The 19,083-nt window shown below is 37.1% G+C and overlaps 2 protein-coding genes across 5 annotated transcripts in view; one reads left to right on the top strand and one right to left on the bottom strand.

Moving 5' to 3' along the window:
- Window positions 1-19,083, bottom strand: part of fz2 (frizzled 2) — a 98,233-nt gene that overhangs the window by 20,786 nt on the left and 58,364 nt on the right. Inside the window, exon 1 of one of the 4 annotated variants that reach the window (XM_022059362.2) lies at window positions 11,078-11,339. The exons of the other annotated variants lie outside the window; for them this stretch is intronic. The gene's annotated coding sequence lies outside the window, so the exon portion shown is untranslated. Of the gene's footprint in view, window positions 1-11,077; window positions 11,340-19,083 lie in introns of those variants that run through there. 4 annotated transcript variants of the gene reach the window in all.
- LOC110836395 (serine-enriched protein) overlaps window positions 1-19,083 on the top strand; it is a 201,857-nt gene that overhangs the window by 19,927 nt on the left and 162,847 nt on the right. The window lies entirely within an intron of this gene.

Raw genomic sequence — 19,083 nt, forward strand, 5'->3', positions numbered from 1 at the left:
ATATAAAGCTGAAATGACGCGACACGAGTCTTTATAAAAAGAAAGGGAAACGTATGTAAGGAATAAATTGTCGAAAATACTTATAATTTTAGGTTGATTTAGCTTGTCATTTTGCAAGTAAATTTTTAGTGATACGTTTTCGAAAATACGTTTATAGGAATACACGAATTTTATTATTCTAGCGACATTTATCTTCTGTAATAAGTGATCAGTTGATTTCGCCTTGTCCTAATTGATATACAGTAACTAACTGGTTCATTACTTTCCATGAAATAAAATTTCTTGTCTGCCAGTTACGTTTTAAGTAAATTCTATGTTTCACGATTTAAAATGAAATGATGGCCTACTTCGATTTCTTCGTTAACTGAAATTATGAATCAGAATGTCTCAAGCACTTGAACTGCGTTTCTGCACAATATCTATTTGACAAAAACCTCGCTCTAGTATATTTTACCATGATATCGGCCTGTCTTGTTATGTGTTACATTTTTCCTGCCTTCATCTTCCTTCATATCGGTTACATCCTGCTCATTTTCAGAACAGCCATTAGTATTTTATTTTTCGTTTACGGTAACTCAAGCTAATTCCATGGATTAAATACCTTCTTGATAATCGCTCAGATAGTCAAAAAATTCTCTGCATTTTACGGGACCAAATGTTTATTATAGCGTTCACGACAACCTGTTACAGGAACCTACCAATCCACACGTCACACGTTATAACTTTAACATCTCATTTTAATACTATGCCTCCACCTACACCTACTTTTACCACAAGCACTCTTTTCAGGCTTGCCACCTACAATTTTGTTGGCCTATGCGTGATGCCTCCCCATGAATGTTAATTACCCCCCCCATCTCATTTTACTTAATTGTCATTAAAATTTGATGAAGAGTAAAATTTATGATGTTCCTCATTATGAATGTCTCTCAGACCTCTTGATACTTCCTCCTGGTTGGATCTGAATATCATACACCCGCGTACTCACAATCAACAGGGCGATAACAGATTGATTCGGTATGCCGTGAAATCTTAGACGTTCTTGTAATGTGATTCCACGTGGAAAAGCGTGATGAATTATGGGTTAAAGTTCGATGAACTGTACAATTACTCCAGACTGTTAAACATATTACGAATTATTTTATTCACACAAGGTGTGTACACAAACAGATAAATTATTTCAATTACTTGAGCTGCGATGTTTTCTACAGATCAGAAATATTCACCACAAATATGCAGATTCCGACGTGTCTATGGCAATATTTGTTGAACACTGAAGGACAAAGCAGAGAGAGAATACCAAGCTTAAGTTATGTAACAGCTGAGTATAGTTCCTGCATCTGTGACTATGAAGCCTGTATCTTACATCGATGCAGCAAAGCCCTTCCATATAAAGGCGACTATCGCTTTACTAGTCAAGAAATTCCTAGCCTTTAATGGAAGTCGAAGATTCATTACCATGGTCACAAGATCCTATCCTATCCTGAATCAGATAAATCCATTTTACACTCGCAAACTATTTCTTCTGATTTATTTTAATATTATCATCCAACTTAAGCTTGCTGTCTTCCGTTCAGTTTTTTAAACAGCTTTGTAAGCTATTAACCACGCCAGGAAGGTGTGTGCGTGTGTCACTATGGTCTGGTTGCGTCTTTATGTCAGCGTCCTCTGACTATAGATGCTATACCAATGTGAGCAATACGTAAGCATAGAATTTTATGCCTCCATCCAATCCCTCATCACGTAGAACTCACAGCGTGTTTCTTGATCCTAATACGAAGTGAAAAGTTAATCCAATTGAAACAGCAACCTAATTTTCGGTTTGTTTAGTTAAATATTCAGCAGCACGTATTCTGACCAGATTTTAAAAGTTATTCGATGACATGTAACGAAATTAATGTGAATTTTGTATAGAAAGATATTCGTATTCAGAAGGAAGTTCAAGGGTTCGAAACTTGCTTGAGTTATCTGGGAAAAACAACTTTTTTTTTAATAATTAAAAAATTAAACTCTGTGTTGAAAGTACCAGTGTTACGTAAATAGTGTTATTAATTCTTGAATTTGTTCTTTATTTGTTTGATTGTTTATCGATACTTCCTCAACTTCACAGTTCGCATACCTGCAGGCGAGAATGGGAAGGTGATTATGAATGACGGATGTGGAATTAATCCGTCGCGGTCTCCTTCAAAGTATCATCCTAGCATTTGCCCGAAGTTACTGAGGACAAAACGAAACCCGTGGTCAGTGTCTCCGACATCGAGATCTAAACCCGGTATCTTCTGCGGGCTTCCTATCCACTCCCCATATCAGGGCCATTCGTAGGCTGCGATGGAAGCCGTGGTGTAAATGGGCACTGGAACTGTTTATCTATCACCTGTCTCATTAACATTCTGAACCTAGGAGCCACTTAAGGCCACTCCCCAACACTTCAGTGGTGTTATTTATAGAACAAGCAAGGACGGACTGTCGCCAGATCCAACTTCTTGTATTTGAGAATTCCATATCAGGAGAATCTTCACAACATGCACTGCCGTCTCGTCCTGGTCTGGGTTGGTAGAAACCCATTCTTCAACACCAACCACTGGACTCGGCCGAGACACTTATTTCTCCCTCACATTCTTACAACGGATTTCCCTAGCCTTTCCAGTTTCTGAACGAACAATACACGGATTTCTAGGAAGAAACAATATTTGTCCAAAACTAGTTACTTCTGGTCAGTGTTGCCACCTTATAGGTTATGCCTGCATAAAAGTCATCAGTCTAGAAGAAAATCAGTGGTAAAATTTGTGTGTTTTTTATCTGCCTGTACAGCTGAATTTTTCAAATTAACACCTTATGACTATTTATTTTCGTCTTCTGTAAAAGTAAAGTACCTGCATAACTGTAGCTACATTCCTATGTTGCAACACATGTTAATGCAGGTATACACAACAAAATGTCAATAAATTTTCACTGGTTCAGATTTAGAAAAGATTTTTCTTGATTTTCCAAGGAGTTTAATTTTGACCTTATGTAGTTTTTCCCATAAACGCCTCAATTGTGCAGATAAAGACATTGGTAAAGAATAAGAAGAAGCAGAGTTCGTTCCCGAAACGTCGGTTTGCTACGGTAACCAGTTGACGCCGCTCATTGCCCGAGAAGATTTTATTGATTGTACTCGCCGCGAAAGTCTCAAATCTACAGGAACTGGTTTCTCCCCGACGACGTGAACCCATAAGAGATCAATTTCGATCGTAATAGTACACTCCCGCGTAATTCTCAGCCCACCAAATAGGCTACTAGGCATACTAGGGCGTTAAACTCTAGGCGAGTAAGAATGCAGTAGAGAAAGACGAGAAATTCACACTAAATTTTAACCGGACATTCTGAAAGGAGAGATGATTTGGGAGATATAAGAGTACATGAAAAAATAATATTAAAATGTATCTTAAGCATATAAAGTGGAGTGATGTGGACTAGATTCATTTGACTCATTATAGAGTGCGGTAGGTAATGAACTTTTCGGTTCAAGAAATGGTATATTACATTTTGGTGGTCTAGCGGTTAGAACGCTGGCCTTGTAATCCTGGGGTCTCGGGTTCGATTCCCGGCGGTGCCCGAATTTATAACTTGTGTTGGGCAAGGCCGTGGTCTAGGCAACACGGAGTTTTCCTCCGTCACATCCCAACAATTACTCCATTCACACACAGAAGAAGGCAATGGCAAACCCACTTCTGGATCATCTGCCAAGAACGTATATGAACAGGTCCCAGTCCGAGAAAAGGATGGAAGGATCCTGTTCATATGAACCTGTCGTCAGACAGAACACTAAATAAATAAATAAATAATAATAATAAGCACCTGCTAGCTTTTTGAGAACTTTTGCTTCGTGGAGTTACAGCTAGAGGACACATCTCCTATTGTACAATCTAACCTTCATCGTAACATGAGACGGCTGACAGTACTGGCCTTCTCCTGAAGTAAAGTTCTGTTCATCCCTGTAGATGTTAAAATCAGTATTTAACTAATTGTTAATAAAGTCTGTTTTGTGGAAAGTGTGCAAAATGCTTTCTCCTGCATCCGTTCTTCGGCTGCACATCATCGTAATTCTGGAGTCAAACCTCACGCCCCCCCCACCCCTTGTCATTTCCGCCAGGCCGCTAACAACCCCTAGCTACAGGGAGAGATTATCTCTGGAGCTGCTGGCAAGACAATGGCGGTAATGAACACGACAACTTTAGTAAGGTTTTGAAGGGAGCGAGCGTGTTGTTAAAAAGGAAAAAAGAATATCGGAATTCATTAGATGTGGAAAGCATCTGGAATGGAAGATGGGCAGAAGTTTAGGACTGCTTTGTGTTTCCTTGTGTTTCTTAGCGAAGTCTATCCTCATTCGTTTTTCCTCTAAAGAAAATTTGCTGCTGCGTTGTTGATCGTGTTTTGAAACTCTCGTCTCAGTGAGTTCGTCTTGAAGAAACTTATGTTTCCTCATAAAGAAACAACAATCTGACTGACAGATCGTACTTCGGGCTCTTGTTTGAAGGGGGCGCATGAGGTAAAATTATAAAACTATATCTGGAAGTTCTCGTCCGTCATTTAAAACTTCTCATCTGCGAAATTACTCAACGAATTTGTTTAAAACTTCGTATTGGAGCCTGCAATAAAATTCGATCACTAAATTTAATTTCGCTTCTCATCGGTCTAAAAAACTGTACTTTACATGAAAATCAAATCGAACGTAATAAATTTTCTCGAAAATATACCCTCATTACAAAGACACTGGTAACTAATGCAGGACAGGCGTCAACCCAAAGATTCGTCACGGCGCTACACACGGTCTCTATTCTGAGCCAGATAAATCCACTCCACACCCTCTCATACCATTTCTTTAATGTCCATTTTAATATAATCCTCGTATGCGGTCTCTTCCTTTTCGATTTTCCGACCAAAATGTTATACGCATTTCTTATCTGTCCCATGCATGCCACATGCCCCGCCCATTCCATTCTCCTTCATTCGAACACTTTAATAATATTTGGTGAAGATTACAAATTACATACGGAACTTTCTCTCCATCCCTCGTTGCTTCCTTTCTCTTACGTGTAAATATTCTCAACGTGTTATCGATTACCCTCAGTCCGCATTCTTACCTTTATGTGAGAAGGAACAGTTACAGATCGGACAAATGGTATTGAAGAGTGCCTTAATGAAAAATCACATCACTGTTATCTGGCGTCGACAACAGTTGCCAAGCAACGAAGCCAAACTTTTCTTAAAGCGATTAAAACGAGGGGCCCTGTCAGTGAACAATATAAAACTGCTTATAAAGTTGTCATAATCATAATAATAATAAAAATAATAGTTCTTTATTATTAGTGTGCTGTATCAACAGCCAGAAGGCCAATTACAGATACAGCATAAGAGAGGAACACAAAACACAATAATAAATATATAAAGTAACAATAAAGATATAATAATAATAATAATTAGTAAACCCAGTAGTTATAGGAGCAACAGGAACTGTCTCCAGGTCACTCAGAAAATATTTAGCTAACATCCCTGGTAAACACGATATCAGGGAACTGCAGAAGACCGCCATTTTGGGAACTTCAAAAATAATCCGAAAGACGTTTTCATAAAATAAAATTATATAATACATGTGGCACTTGCTAAAAACAATATGGATCCCGGAAATAGCTGCTGCCCTATGTACCTTAGGGACAAGGACTATCTCGGGTACATGGAAGTACATACCCCAGAAAGTGGTGGATAGATGGGATATAATAATAATAATATAATTAGTTTTAATAAATTTAGAGATCTATTATTATTTGTACCCACTAAAATAAAATAGTAAAAAATAAGGTTAGACTACATAGGCTGAAAGTGCAACAGTAATAATGCACATAAAATTTATTTGGCGTTGAGTTTAAAAAAGAATTGTAAGGCATCAGAATAATGTAAAAAGTAACTGCAAAGAATTCGCTGTGCCCAAGCACCACGCCGTGAATACGTGTTGGGGAACAGAGGTAAAGCTTCACCTTTGCTGTATTAGAAATTTTCTCCATATCTTTAGTCGTTACAAAAATACTTGCGAAAATAGGGTTATAAATAACGGTTTTGCGTGCGAGAGAAATAAAAAAAAAAGGCTAACATTAAATTTAATAGCGGAAATAAGGCCATAAATAACGGTTTTGCGTCTAAATGAAAGAAGGATCAACTGACATTAAATTTAAACACGACACATCGCTACGATATTTATAGCCTGACATCCGATTACAGAAGAATAACATTTTCTTGCAGTAGCGTATGTAAGATTTATGACGGCCTTGTAGATTAATTTTCGGGTTATCATGTAAATAACGTTTTAATATGTCAGCAACTGAACCCAAAGGGCGAGTCTTAATTTACTTGTCGCCACGTGATGGCGTTGTTGAAACACTTATAACAGCCAGGGCGTGGTTCTGTCCGTCTTTTGTGTCTATCTCTGCCGCTCAGCTTTAAACAGTGAGTCTATTATTTTTCAACAAATCTTGTTCGAATGCACAGTTTTGTGAATGAACATTCATTTATAATTGTTACAGATCAAGTATGGCAGTGAAGACTTGTATTGGGGGGAACCTAGTTCGAATCTCGTATAAATTTCCAGTCATCTTTTAATAAAGTTTCTTTATTAAATTTTTCAGTTTCTCCAGTCGAGTGTCGGGATAGGGCATGACCGCCACGCTTCCAGTTACTCTCAATCAATCATCTCATTTTCTGTTGTTCGATATTTAAATTTAATAAATAACGTGAGAATCAGTCTGTATACAGATTTGGAATCAAGGCCAGTGATGAGAAAACTTCCTTCCTTTGCTTAGGTTTGATAGAACAAAATTATTATTATATATTGTTTAAATCTTGTCCGTCTAATCACAATAAATTCTTATTAAATATTAAAATATTACAATAATTAACATTTAAAATATTTAAAATATTAAATGATGTTCTTTATCGAAATATTCGATTTACATTAGACCATTTCGATAAAGAACATCATTTAATATTTTAAATGTTAATTACTGTAATATTTTAATATTTAATAAGAATTTATTGTGATTAGACGGACAAGATTTAAACAATATATATTTATTATATCACAATATGACGCAACTTTACCATCTCAAAAATTATTATTATTATTGTTGTTGTTGTTATTGTTATTGTTGTTGTTGTTGTCCTTATTTCGATACAAACCAAATTCAGGGTCAAAGATGAAGCCGGAGTGTATGTTAATGTGCTGCATATCTGCCTTTTAATGGAGAATTGTTGGAATTATTATTAGCAGAGAAACGCCGAAAAAATAACTAGAAAAACTGCTTTGTTCGCCAACAAAAGTAAAAATCATATAATAGATATTCTTATAGCGGGTAAGTGACATGAGGTTGGAGAAAATATGATGAGGAGCTTCATAAACGTTTTCTGTAATAAAATGTTATTAGCAAGATAAAATCGAAGAGGATTTGCTGGAATAAATACAAAATATTTGTCGAGAAACCTGAAGTTAAGAGATCATTTGAGAGGCTTCATTGGAGTTAGAAGGATGATATAAAAATGTATCTTAAACAAATATGGCACGAGCATATATACTGGATTCATCTGGCTCAAGACAGGATCCAATTACGTGGGCTTTAGAATACGATAATAAACATCTGGATTCCATAAAAGGCAAGGAATTTCTTGTCGAACTGAGCGACCAGCACATATGAATTAATGTCTATGTACAATATTTACCAAACCCCAACAAAAGTCGTGCTCGTATTGTTACCATACGTAAACTTTCGTCCATTTTCGCGTGTGAGTGCAGCATAAAGTGTTTAATCTTTACTTCACCATTCCATCTGAACGGTCAGGTCATGAGTAATTACATCTATACTTAAATATTAATTTCAATTTAAGACGTATTCAGGCCATAATGTGAATGGTACAAATTTTGTCATATTACACGCGTATTTCCACTGAAATGATTTATAAATGTCAACCGCATCATTAATAAGTCAAAACAATGAAATGATCACTGTCATATTGATGTCCGTTTAATGAATTGAATAAATTGTAGTCATAAACTCACCAATAAACTATTCAGAGCGTGACAAGGATTAGTAATTTATCACTTAGTGTGGCTTAAGTCTCAAAGTTCGAGTTTCATTTTAGCTAACTCCGTATGGGCTATTTGGGAGTCTGGGTGGTCCTTAGAACTCTACACAATCGCGTAAATAAAGTAACAGGGGTGTTTGCGTTCAAATATCACGGTAACTCCGATTTAATACCTTAAACTTAATTGTCTGTAAAAAGAAGTACATTATCCATGTTATGAAAATGTTAGTAACAATATATATATATTTCGCATAACTGAATTTTGATCGCTCATGTGTAAGAAGCTTTTACTCCACTCAAAACAGGTCAACTTTTGATTCCACAAAAGCTGGGGAATTCCTGACTGTCTGAGACAATATTAATTTTTTTAAAGAGTTGTGGCAATTAATTAATTGATAATAAACACTCATATAAGAATACGTTCAAGCATTTGTGCCAAGCAGTGACGGTTACTGAACAATTCCAATGAAACTGTGGTTGTCTATTTTACTGTGAGTGTTAGCTGAGTCACTAAAATTAATCGCTATAGGCTTGAAGACCGACGTTCGATTCTTGGCAATGGCAGCAATTTTCTTCCTTCTCTGCCGTGTTCAGATCACATCTGAGCCCTTGTGACAACTGTAACGTTGATACTATTTCTTATAACCACTGTAACTTACAAATCGTCACCAAATAAAGTAAGAAATAACAATTAATTATAAACATATATGACAAGATTTTTAAGACATTTAAAGCCCGAAAACACCTAAAATATTTAAAAATTCAGTTCTAACTTCAAAGAATACAATGCGTCTCCATTTCAGACATCAGTTAGTTAATGGCATTTAAGGAAATAATCACTGTTTACACTGCGAATCATACGAAACACATAAACAATCTCTATGGCCAAAATGCAGCGTCACCGAATGTTAAAGTACGTGATATAATTACCAATGTGCCTTGAATGTTAATTGAAACATTTAAAATTCGGCTGAAACATAAAACTTAATCCCAGTAAAGAAAACAGTGAAACTGTTCGTTCCTTGAAACTTGGGATTTGAGGGGAGGACCTTGGTTGTTATGGTAACCTTAAATCGTGAATTGGGGAAAGCGTTGAGGACAACCTTAGCATTTTAAAACGCCCTTCGCAACAACGGGTAAGATTCTACTATTAGTCTCTTTGTCTGCCTGTCTCTCTGTATGTGTGAATGTACGTATGTCACCATAATGCTGGGCGATTGGGTTTGATTCCCCTAGAGACCACGTCCAGACCTGCTTTGTGTTCACCCAGCATCCATCCGAAAGGTACCGAATATGTTCCTCGGTGGTATACCAACTGGTGTGTGAAAGTGGCAACTAATCTCCATTTAATATCGACATTACGAATGTGTGGCGCTATACCTCCATTTTCCATACTTCTTCATGGTTTGGTGCTTAAATTTGGTTCAGGGATGTCTTTGCCTTCCTTACAAATTCTATGGTGTAGGATATTAGTTGATAAGTTATAGTTATTAAGCATCATTCTGACGGCGGAGGCCCGAGTTCATTCCCAAAGCAGTCCACATGGGATTTGTGGCGAACAGAGTGGAACTGGACCAGGTTTTTCTCTGAGTCATTAGGTTTTCCCTGTTAGTGTCATTCCACCGCTGCTACAGTCACTTCGGTATTTTCTGGGAGGGAAGGGGAGATGGTCAGTGGGCCCTTTTGCTGCTGCAGTTCCATAGAAACAAAGTCCCACCCCAACGCAACAATAAAATACAAAATAAGATTATCTCAATTTATGAAAATGCATAAATAAATAACTCCCTGCATCCTCAACGCTAATTTCAAATTCCACCATTTCGAAAGATCCTCAACGAATGTCACCGACCTCCAATCCTCACAAACTGTTTCCGTAAGGCCGTACTTCCAAGAGATTTCTCCACTAAAATTTGACATGCGTTTTTCGTTTTGTATCTTTTGAATCCAACACACCTCCCCCTGTTTCATGTTTACAAAGAAAGAAGGGTTGTCCCCTGCCTCGCCTTCACACCATTGAGGAGTATGCGTGTGGCTAGCCGTGTACTTCCACGTGTTCTTGACTGAGGCACTAGATAGTCGAGGGTTTGGTGGCTTAAGTACTAAACTAGTATTTTAAAGGTCCAGGTTAGAATCCAACAGTCGCCATTAATACAAAAGAAAACATCTTAGAAAAATACTGATTATTCTGACGGATTCGCCATAATTTAACCTTGACTTTTGTGAATGGCGTCAGTGACTTGCAATTTCTGACGTCTTTCTGGTCAGGTAATGAAGTCATTATGAAGGATTCCCCTACGTGATTGCGTTGTTGACTGGGGATTCACCCCAAAATTTGGTAACCGAAATAGCTTAGGGGCTCAATACCCAAAAACGTCCACGCTCAGAAAAGCGTGTAACTTATTTTTGTTCATTTGTAACCAAAATTGGATTGTATCGACATATATCAGTGAAGTACTGTAATATCAAATCTCACGAAAATGTATTACAGACAGACCGATATACACGATGAAGCTGTAGGCAAATTTTTGTAACTTTCAGTTGTGAGCGAGTCTATACATAATAAATCCGACAGCAGGCCTACAGTCAAACACCAGATAACTGAACACGGTAGTAAAGCTAGTTCCCGAAACGTCATGTGTCGAAATCAGATATATCTCAGACAATATACAATGCTCAATATATTATTCGTATATGTGGTGAGTTCGAAGCAGCTTTACGCTCCGTCCACTTCAATCTCGTGCAAAGAATCTACAGTACAGAATAAAAATCCATCAGATAGCTCCGAAAGATGGCACGTGCCGACGGAGAAGCACAATGCATTCGCTTTATCCAGTTTCTAAGAAGGGTACGTGAAACTATTAAAATAGCTGTAGATATCAGGTGCAATAAATGACACACTAACTCACGCAATTACGCTTCAAATACCCACGCTTTGTAACGCGACAGAAATTCAAATTTGTCTTACCTCTCTCTTGATGAAACAGCCAGTTTGTTAATATTCAGTCCAGTCACGAAGAAATAAGTCAGATGCACAAGATTCGTCTCCAGTATGATAACATCCGCTGTGTTAGAAAGCAATATGTTGACATTCTAATTCATTATTAACGATGTGGTAATGTAAACGCGTCCTCCCCTTAATAACACTACGGGTGCTAACTGGCTGACAGTTTTACGGCCAGTTAACACCAGTTTCTTGCTCCAACCTCCTCTCAGCTCCGAAGCGACCGTGAAACTGTTCAAGTCTGCAGCCTGACGTCTGCACCGAGTGGAAGGGAAAGGAAATTGAGTGGGCGGGGGGGGGGGGGGGGGGGGGGGGCGTGCTCTTTTGTAGCTTGCCACACCGTTTACTTTTTTTTATTTTCCAAGATGACAAATCCTTCAGAAAAGTTGAGTATTTAGAAAAGAATTGAATAAATATTTCCTTTTTTATAAATTTAAATCATTGGTTTTCAAAATATATTTCACGAGTCCCCAATATTTTCAGGAAAAAAGTTAAGGTTGTAGAGTTGAAATACAGCTCCACGCATTCTGATCTCAGTATGACGTAAAGGTGAGTGGTCAACTCCAGGCCCCGGACTAAAGGACTCCCGGAGTCCTAGGACTCGGTGGGCACCAGAGTTGGTCTGGACGCGGTGGGAAGAGAAACTCCTCTATTCATACCGAGAATCAAAGCCCTGTCATCCAGCCCATAAGCTAGGTCTGTGAGGGGTAGGGTATGCATCACACGTGAAGACCCTTTTGTATTAACGGCAACATTATCCTCACACGTGAACTAAGGGAAAAGATTGGTGACAAAATGCTGAGGACAATATTTTGACGTAAGAGGATGGAAGCAACAAGACGATGGAAAAAAATACATAACGGAGAGCTTCATAGTCTACACTTTCCTTCTTCTTCTTCTTCTTCTTCACTTAACGGACAGGCTTTATAGGCTGTTCCAATTTAGATTTACTCATAATTTTTGCGCTTGGCGATGAGTGCCCTGATGATGGAGGCAGCAAGGACCTGTAAAACGTCTGTAAACTCCTACCAGACTACACGGCGTAACAATCCAGAAGACAGAAATCTCCAATAATTGCTTGTTTATTTTCACAAATATTATGTATGTGAAAGCAGAAATTGATACAGTGGCAGGTTATCAATGTTATATAACAATGTCACAGACAGGACTGATTTTTATCGCGGGTCGTAGTTTGCCTACCCCTGGAAAATCAGATACCACAGGATTGTAGTGGATACTTGAGGACGTGTTTCTGCTGCGAACACAGATTAAAATAATGACATTTACTAGTGAATGCTCTATAAGATGAAGGTCATGTTTTATGTGCACAGTTCACTTTGTCAGATAAATATGACGCATCATTGAGAAGCACGAAAATTGAGTCCGATTGAAGTTAATTTGAAATTATAAAAGTTTATTATAAAATAGACATTTTCAAGGATTGGCTTTGTGAACGTAAGCATTGAAGTCACCATCAAAAAATTTAAAAAGAAAGGTACGGTATTCCCTAGGCAGCCGCGGGTGTAATGTTCATGTAAAGGTGCGTCTAGAACATTCCGTTTCGTGTTGTAGAGACTTCGAGGTGGCATTGTCTTGTTGACCTTACAGTTTGGGCTGAGGCCCGTTAAATCTTCCACATTAACGGGAGGCATGCAACTAGTCTGGACGTACCTTCAAGCACTTTAAGTAAACACCAACTATGGAGGAATGAAACTAATGTAAATTTGTGATGCCTCATCTCAGAATAATATTAAAGTAGGTGGAAACTGACCCATTCGGTTGATGATTGCGTCCAGTGGCCGGATAAGCTCCATGGAGTTGCTTAATATCTCACAATAGTATTAGTTTCTATAACTCCATTTAACTAACTGCCCTACTACATCGATAACAAACTAACTTACAAAACATACTGTACAACAATCCTTCTAAATAACTAACCACCTTATTAACTAAGTAACAAACCCAGTAACTCTGTAATGCTAATACGAAAGCTGGTCTTTGGTTTTGATTCTGAGTCATTTCAATCCACCTCTGTTCCTCAGATCCGTTTAAAAATGACCCCATAATCTTTCTCGCCTTTCCCAGTTTATAAATCACAGGCAGCCCAACATAAACTACGCAGTTGGATACACGTTGTTAAATAACAATTATCACTGATAATCGAGCTAAAATTATAGGCCCACACGATGTTTCAATGACTGTGTGTCATTCTTCAGGTAAAATAAAAGGAAACGTAAACACAAAAAAAGCTGTTATTATTTATTTTTAACTAGACAATGAACATTTTCCATAAAAACTTCTCACATGGCGATACTAGGCGAATGGCACAAGTAAGTCTATATTTGACATCAAGATTTATTAGTCAAGAAGCATCCAATCTATATTACAGATCCGACAATTTCCATGTCGTAAATTAAACATTAGTTCTATCTTCAGACTGTTGGATTACTTAGATTAATTGTTGTTTCATAAATATCCATGAATACTGGCAACAGAATGTAATAAATTGACCAACAAATCCCAAAAGTCACAAATTTGCTTATTGGGATCATCGGTGCATAGAAATTTTAAATGATGATGTACGTCACCAAACTCCGATTTTCTAGGAATAACCAATTAATAAAAAATATGCACACGGTCTTCATAAGTCTGAAAATATATCTGACATATTTCGATTTACATAACTGACATATACAGACTAACACAGTAACTGGCTTGTTAGTTACAGACTGTCACGGTTAAAGTACTGCTTTGTATTTTGCATACCGTCATTTTGAATCTCGGTTTGGACATGGGGTATTGTGATAGAGGATTTTCGAGCCAGTAAAGATAATTACATAACATTACAAAATTTGATATGATATCAAGTAAGATTTGATGTTATCACGTCGGTGAGTAAGAAGATGGCAATCTTCTTGGAATAATACAAATTAAATGATCACTGACTGGAGGGTACATAAACAGTGGCATTAGAACCCGAAGGTTTGACACTCTTCGTTCATGATTGCGCCATTGTATAGGGCCTCGACCTCGTTCCATCAACCTCACATCATCCCCAACATCCATGTTAATATTATTCTTTTTCCCCCTTGGTCCTAACCCCGAGACAAAGAGAACATGAATTATTAATCGTAACCACAATAAGACACTTTCAGTTTCAGAAGTTTGATAATCTAACAAAGGAATACGTAACCGGTACTAGACGTTTCGTCCGAAATAAACTATAAACTGTTTCTATTACGGCACCTTATTGTAGAAGAAAGCGTGATACAGCCAAGAGTGGTTAAAAATATATGAAACATTCGACTTTCATTATTGACAGTAACAGGAAGTAAGAACAGCAGTGAATTCTTACTGTTGAATCGACTGTAAGTTAAAAGTAATGAATGGGGTTGAATTCTTGGAGGAAGATTCCCTTTCTTGTATTGGACTGCTCATTTCCACCCTCACTAAATTTCAGAAGGTAATCTAGAACCCTTTTAGATCTCTTCAGATTGCCATTATTAAACCTGGTCTGATACGAAGTCAGGAAATAATAAATTATAAGACACGGTGAGAATTAGGAATGCTCACTTGCTCTACCTTGCATTTCGTATGTTACAGTGTGAATACTCAGTGGTATTTAAACACACCATTAGCGAGCAATGGTATCCATGTTTTAACGCAACTTGTAGAATATTAATTGCTAATAATGAAGGGTATTTTCTTCCAAGGGCGTTTTCTGAATTAATTTTCTCTAATATACGATGACATTTATTACTAACTTACCTCGACAGAGAAATTTTACGCCTGCCAAGACAAGTAATAGTTTTCTTTTTAGTCAGTTTGATATCAAATGTGGAAGTATTAATGTTAATAATCTCAGAACCACGTCTGTCACGGGCTCATAATCTTGTTTTTTCTTGTATCGATAAGGATGTAATATCCATAAATACGTAGATATAACGTGTCTTGAATGCAGTCCATTATCCCAATAAGCGTCGAAACGCAATATCTTGTTCAGAAACACTAGTTTCTACGACTATCGTTATGAATGTTGTTAGAACTGCCAGCGAAATGGTATGGCTTAACTTTCTTGACATTTCTTTAAATTTAATAGTTAACAGCTGGCGATTTTCTACAACTGAACTCGTGAATTACCATGGCAAAATATAAACTATAACAAATTTCATGTATTTTGTTAAAATCAGTTACATAATATATTACAGAATTTATTTTGTGAAGGAAGTATGATTCGGAAAATTAGCATTATGATAACGAAAATAACACTACAAGTGACGATAATAAAACTTATATCATGTGCTCTTTGAGTTACATTTTATAGAAGTGAGAAGTATTTGTATTGTCATTTATTTGTAAATGTTAGAACAATTAACGAACCTTACTGAAACAAAAAAAAAGTAATTAAATTGCATTACAGCTATATTTATTTAAAGTGAATCAACCATTTGCTTGTTTTGCAATGGTAAATTGGGACACACAATCTGATTTTAATTTGATGCGTCAGTCCTAGAAAAATACAAGGTAGTACTTTGGTGTACTTTTATCTAACGATCTTTCTCATTTTTCATACCCATTTCAAATTACATATTCACCATCTCATCCAAATTCAACGCTAAACAGCATCTGCAGTCGATACCGTGTCGTTGAACATAAGTTCCAAACAATAAATTATTACGTTTTGAAAGGTAATCAGAACTGTTCCAGTGTACAGTGGATATAGTGCACCACATAAGATCTTTCCTATTTTCACGCCAACCTAACCTTCACGCGTTAAACCCATTTTCAGAAATGAGGTTGCGGTGACCGAGTCATGGTTTATGTACGGCCATCTGGTGTAGAGAAAATTCTAGTACAGAAATTAACGTGCCTGTTGAATTTTGTAAGGACAATGGTTAATATTCCGACACGGAAATCTGCGTTTTCTGTAACACACGTCCATGCTGACAAAGTAAGTAGTTTCGTCTTTCCAGAAGCCCAACTCTTGGTTTGATTTATTTAATGTGTTAAAAGTTGCAGCAGTCGGTGAAAATTCTGTGATTGGGCCTACAGAAAAGTGTACATAGGACACTTCTGCATTTATTTATTCTGCACCATGAATTCGTGCTTTAAGCAGGCTACTATGGTACATAATGCTATGCTCGCTGAATTGTGATGGTCGAGGGGAGGAAATTGCAAGCGACAGGCGTCCAATCTCCGAGGTGACAAGTCGGGGAGGGAGTGAAGGGTCTGCTCAAATTTCAACGTGGTGACTAGCCGGGCAAATTGATTGAGATTCCATTTTGTAGAAAGAAGGAGAAAATCCGTAATGAACTCATTTATAATCTTTGGACAGCAGAGAGAGAGAGAGTTATGGGAACTAATTTTTCACTTCGTCATGCTATGAAAATTAATCGATAACTTCAACTTTCCAGGGTTTTCACCCTGTCGCATTTATCAAAATTGTACTGAGACACAGGATTAGGGCGAATAATTATTGAGTTTTCACAGGCATATCCTTTTTATATTGTCACATTTTTTCTTTCTTTATACATGAAGAACAGCTCCAATATTAAGCTGTTTTCTGATTTCCTGTCCTTTGTGTTTATTTATTTATGCAATTCTTTTACAACGCTGTATCAACCGATGTAGTCATGGTACGTTAACCTTCTTCCATGTCCTTCTTCTTCTTGTTATTATGAAATTTAATCTTTTGATCCTCTCCATATTCTTATATAGATGTTTCCTCTTACCCCTTTTACTTCTTATATTTCCTTTAAGACGTATAATTATCTTAACAATCAACGATTTCGTCAACATTTTTACAACACGAGCGCCGCTTTACCGGTGTGTGTGTTTAGGTAACTATGAAGCTGTGGCATGTTATTAATACATTACGATCTTCAGTTGTTGAACGGACAATTGTTGTGACAGCTAAGTGTGCATCTCAACATGGTCATCGTGTTCATTGAAAGCAATGACTTGTGTTTTCTTGAGAACACTCTATAAAATATCTAGCTTTGGATTACAAGTACATTCTAACAATTCTAACATTTTTACACAGGTACGTACTTTTTGTATGTATAGTTCTCATAAGAACTTCATATATACTTGAAACTGTTCAAAACTTCCTTACAAAATACAATAACAAATAAAAGCAAGGAGAACTTAAATACAGTTGCCAACAAAACCGAGAATCGTGGTTGATGAGGTTATGAGTTCGACCTTAATCTTTCATAATCGTCTGAGAGAGATAAGAAAAGGTAATTCAGAAAATTAGTCTAGATCCGGGTGAGAGACACACACGTTTTAATTACGCAAGCTGTTGTTTAGATGGTTTTCATTTACAACTTACACTAATCTGTTATTTCCGATTAAAACCCATAGTTGTATTGGCAGTCACAATACTTCCATGCAGCAAATAGCCATCAGTTGATTCTTCCCGAATTTTCTTAAAAATTAATTACGTCCAAAAATGTTTTGAATAGAAATTTTGTATTTTAATTAGTTCTATATTTGTGTGATGACAACATTTTTAAAGAAATTATAAGTTGTATTTAAGGTTAATATGAGACTGAAAGTTGAATTTGAACCATTCGTACGAGATTGAAAATCTCCTATTGCTGTTATCATCTGATAATTCTTTCCACAGCTAGTCTACTGGTATGTGTTCTGGCTGCTGAAAGCTTGCCCGTTTGCTTCGACGTTCGGATATCAATCAAGAGCATACAACAGCGCTACACTTTTTCGTTCGGATTTGGGATCGGAACGACACGCAGACGGGTCCAAGGATTAATAAATCGCGACATCATTTTTAGTTGTAAATCTCTTGTCAGTCAGTCGCAGTTGACACCCACCACGCCAGATTGACTATGGCTATCAGATCTAGTGCGGAGATAAAGCAACTGGAGCGTGAAGCTGACCAATCAACTTCATTTACTGCAATGGTTAAGAATGCGTGGAGCATTATTTGCGTTGTACTGGAAATGTAATAATATATTTAACTTTTTTGATACGCTCAACAAAATAAAGACATTTATCCATTGCGTGTTTCTGTATGACTCTTTTTTATAAAATAAGAAATGCAGAATATCCAAAGAATTTCCAAACTCTAGGTTTGAGTAGGGCAGCACATGTTTTTCAAATTTATTATTTGCGTCTTTGTGTACGTAACTGATCTTGATTTTCATTTATTTTAGATTAAAATATCTTCTTGCAAAACTAACTGTACTACAGATAACGCTGCATAAGGAGAAATGATTTTTCTTTGTACTTTGTTACTAATAAACAATTATTCCATGTAGACTTTACAAAGACTTATATTTTATATTACATATGCCAATTTTTTTATACAAGGTGCCACTCAAGAAACGCGATAAAGTTTGATATCAGGTTCATCCACAGTAGTGAGGATCTATATAGTATCGATTTTAACGAATGTTAGCTAAAATCCACCCTGCAGTGTTTCATTTGGATCCTCAGTATCGAGATTCATGTAGTAGTTTCTGAGATGAAACACGTAGACAGACAGACACGACCACCCTGTTACATGTCCGTTTTATTCACTTTGTCAAAGAACTAGTGACCATGCTGACCGAAGTTCAATGAATGTCAATATTCCAGAGTCCGGACACATTTCATGAAGCCTCAAGCTATTGAAGCTTAATTGCAATTTAGTTCTGGAAACAAGAGGGAGAGGCTATAGTGCAGACTTGGACAGCGTCATCGGCTTTATCTTTCTTCCTTCCCTCGGGTTAAGTAATTCCAATCACACTTCCGTAATCGGCTTAGCTCCAGGATTGCAATAGTTGGAGTATCGAAACCACATCTTGTGGCTACTACATGCTACTCGGAGTAATTACTTCGATATTCTGAGGTCGGTTGGTCAGAAAGGCAGGGGATATTCACCCTCGTAAGATCGTCGAATGTATGTTGCTGTCAAATAGCCACGTTTCACTATAGACATTGTACGCAGCCGATCCTGAAACTTC

Source organism: Zootermopsis nevadensis, unplaced genomic scaffold, assembly GCF_977971745.1.
Source record: "Zootermopsis nevadensis isolate Lab colony 2312 unplaced genomic scaffold, Znev_1.0 Znev_ptg000028l, whole genome shotgun sequence".
Classification (NCBI taxonomy): domain Eukaryota; kingdom Metazoa; phylum Arthropoda; class Insecta; order Blattodea; family Termopsidae; genus Zootermopsis; species Zootermopsis nevadensis.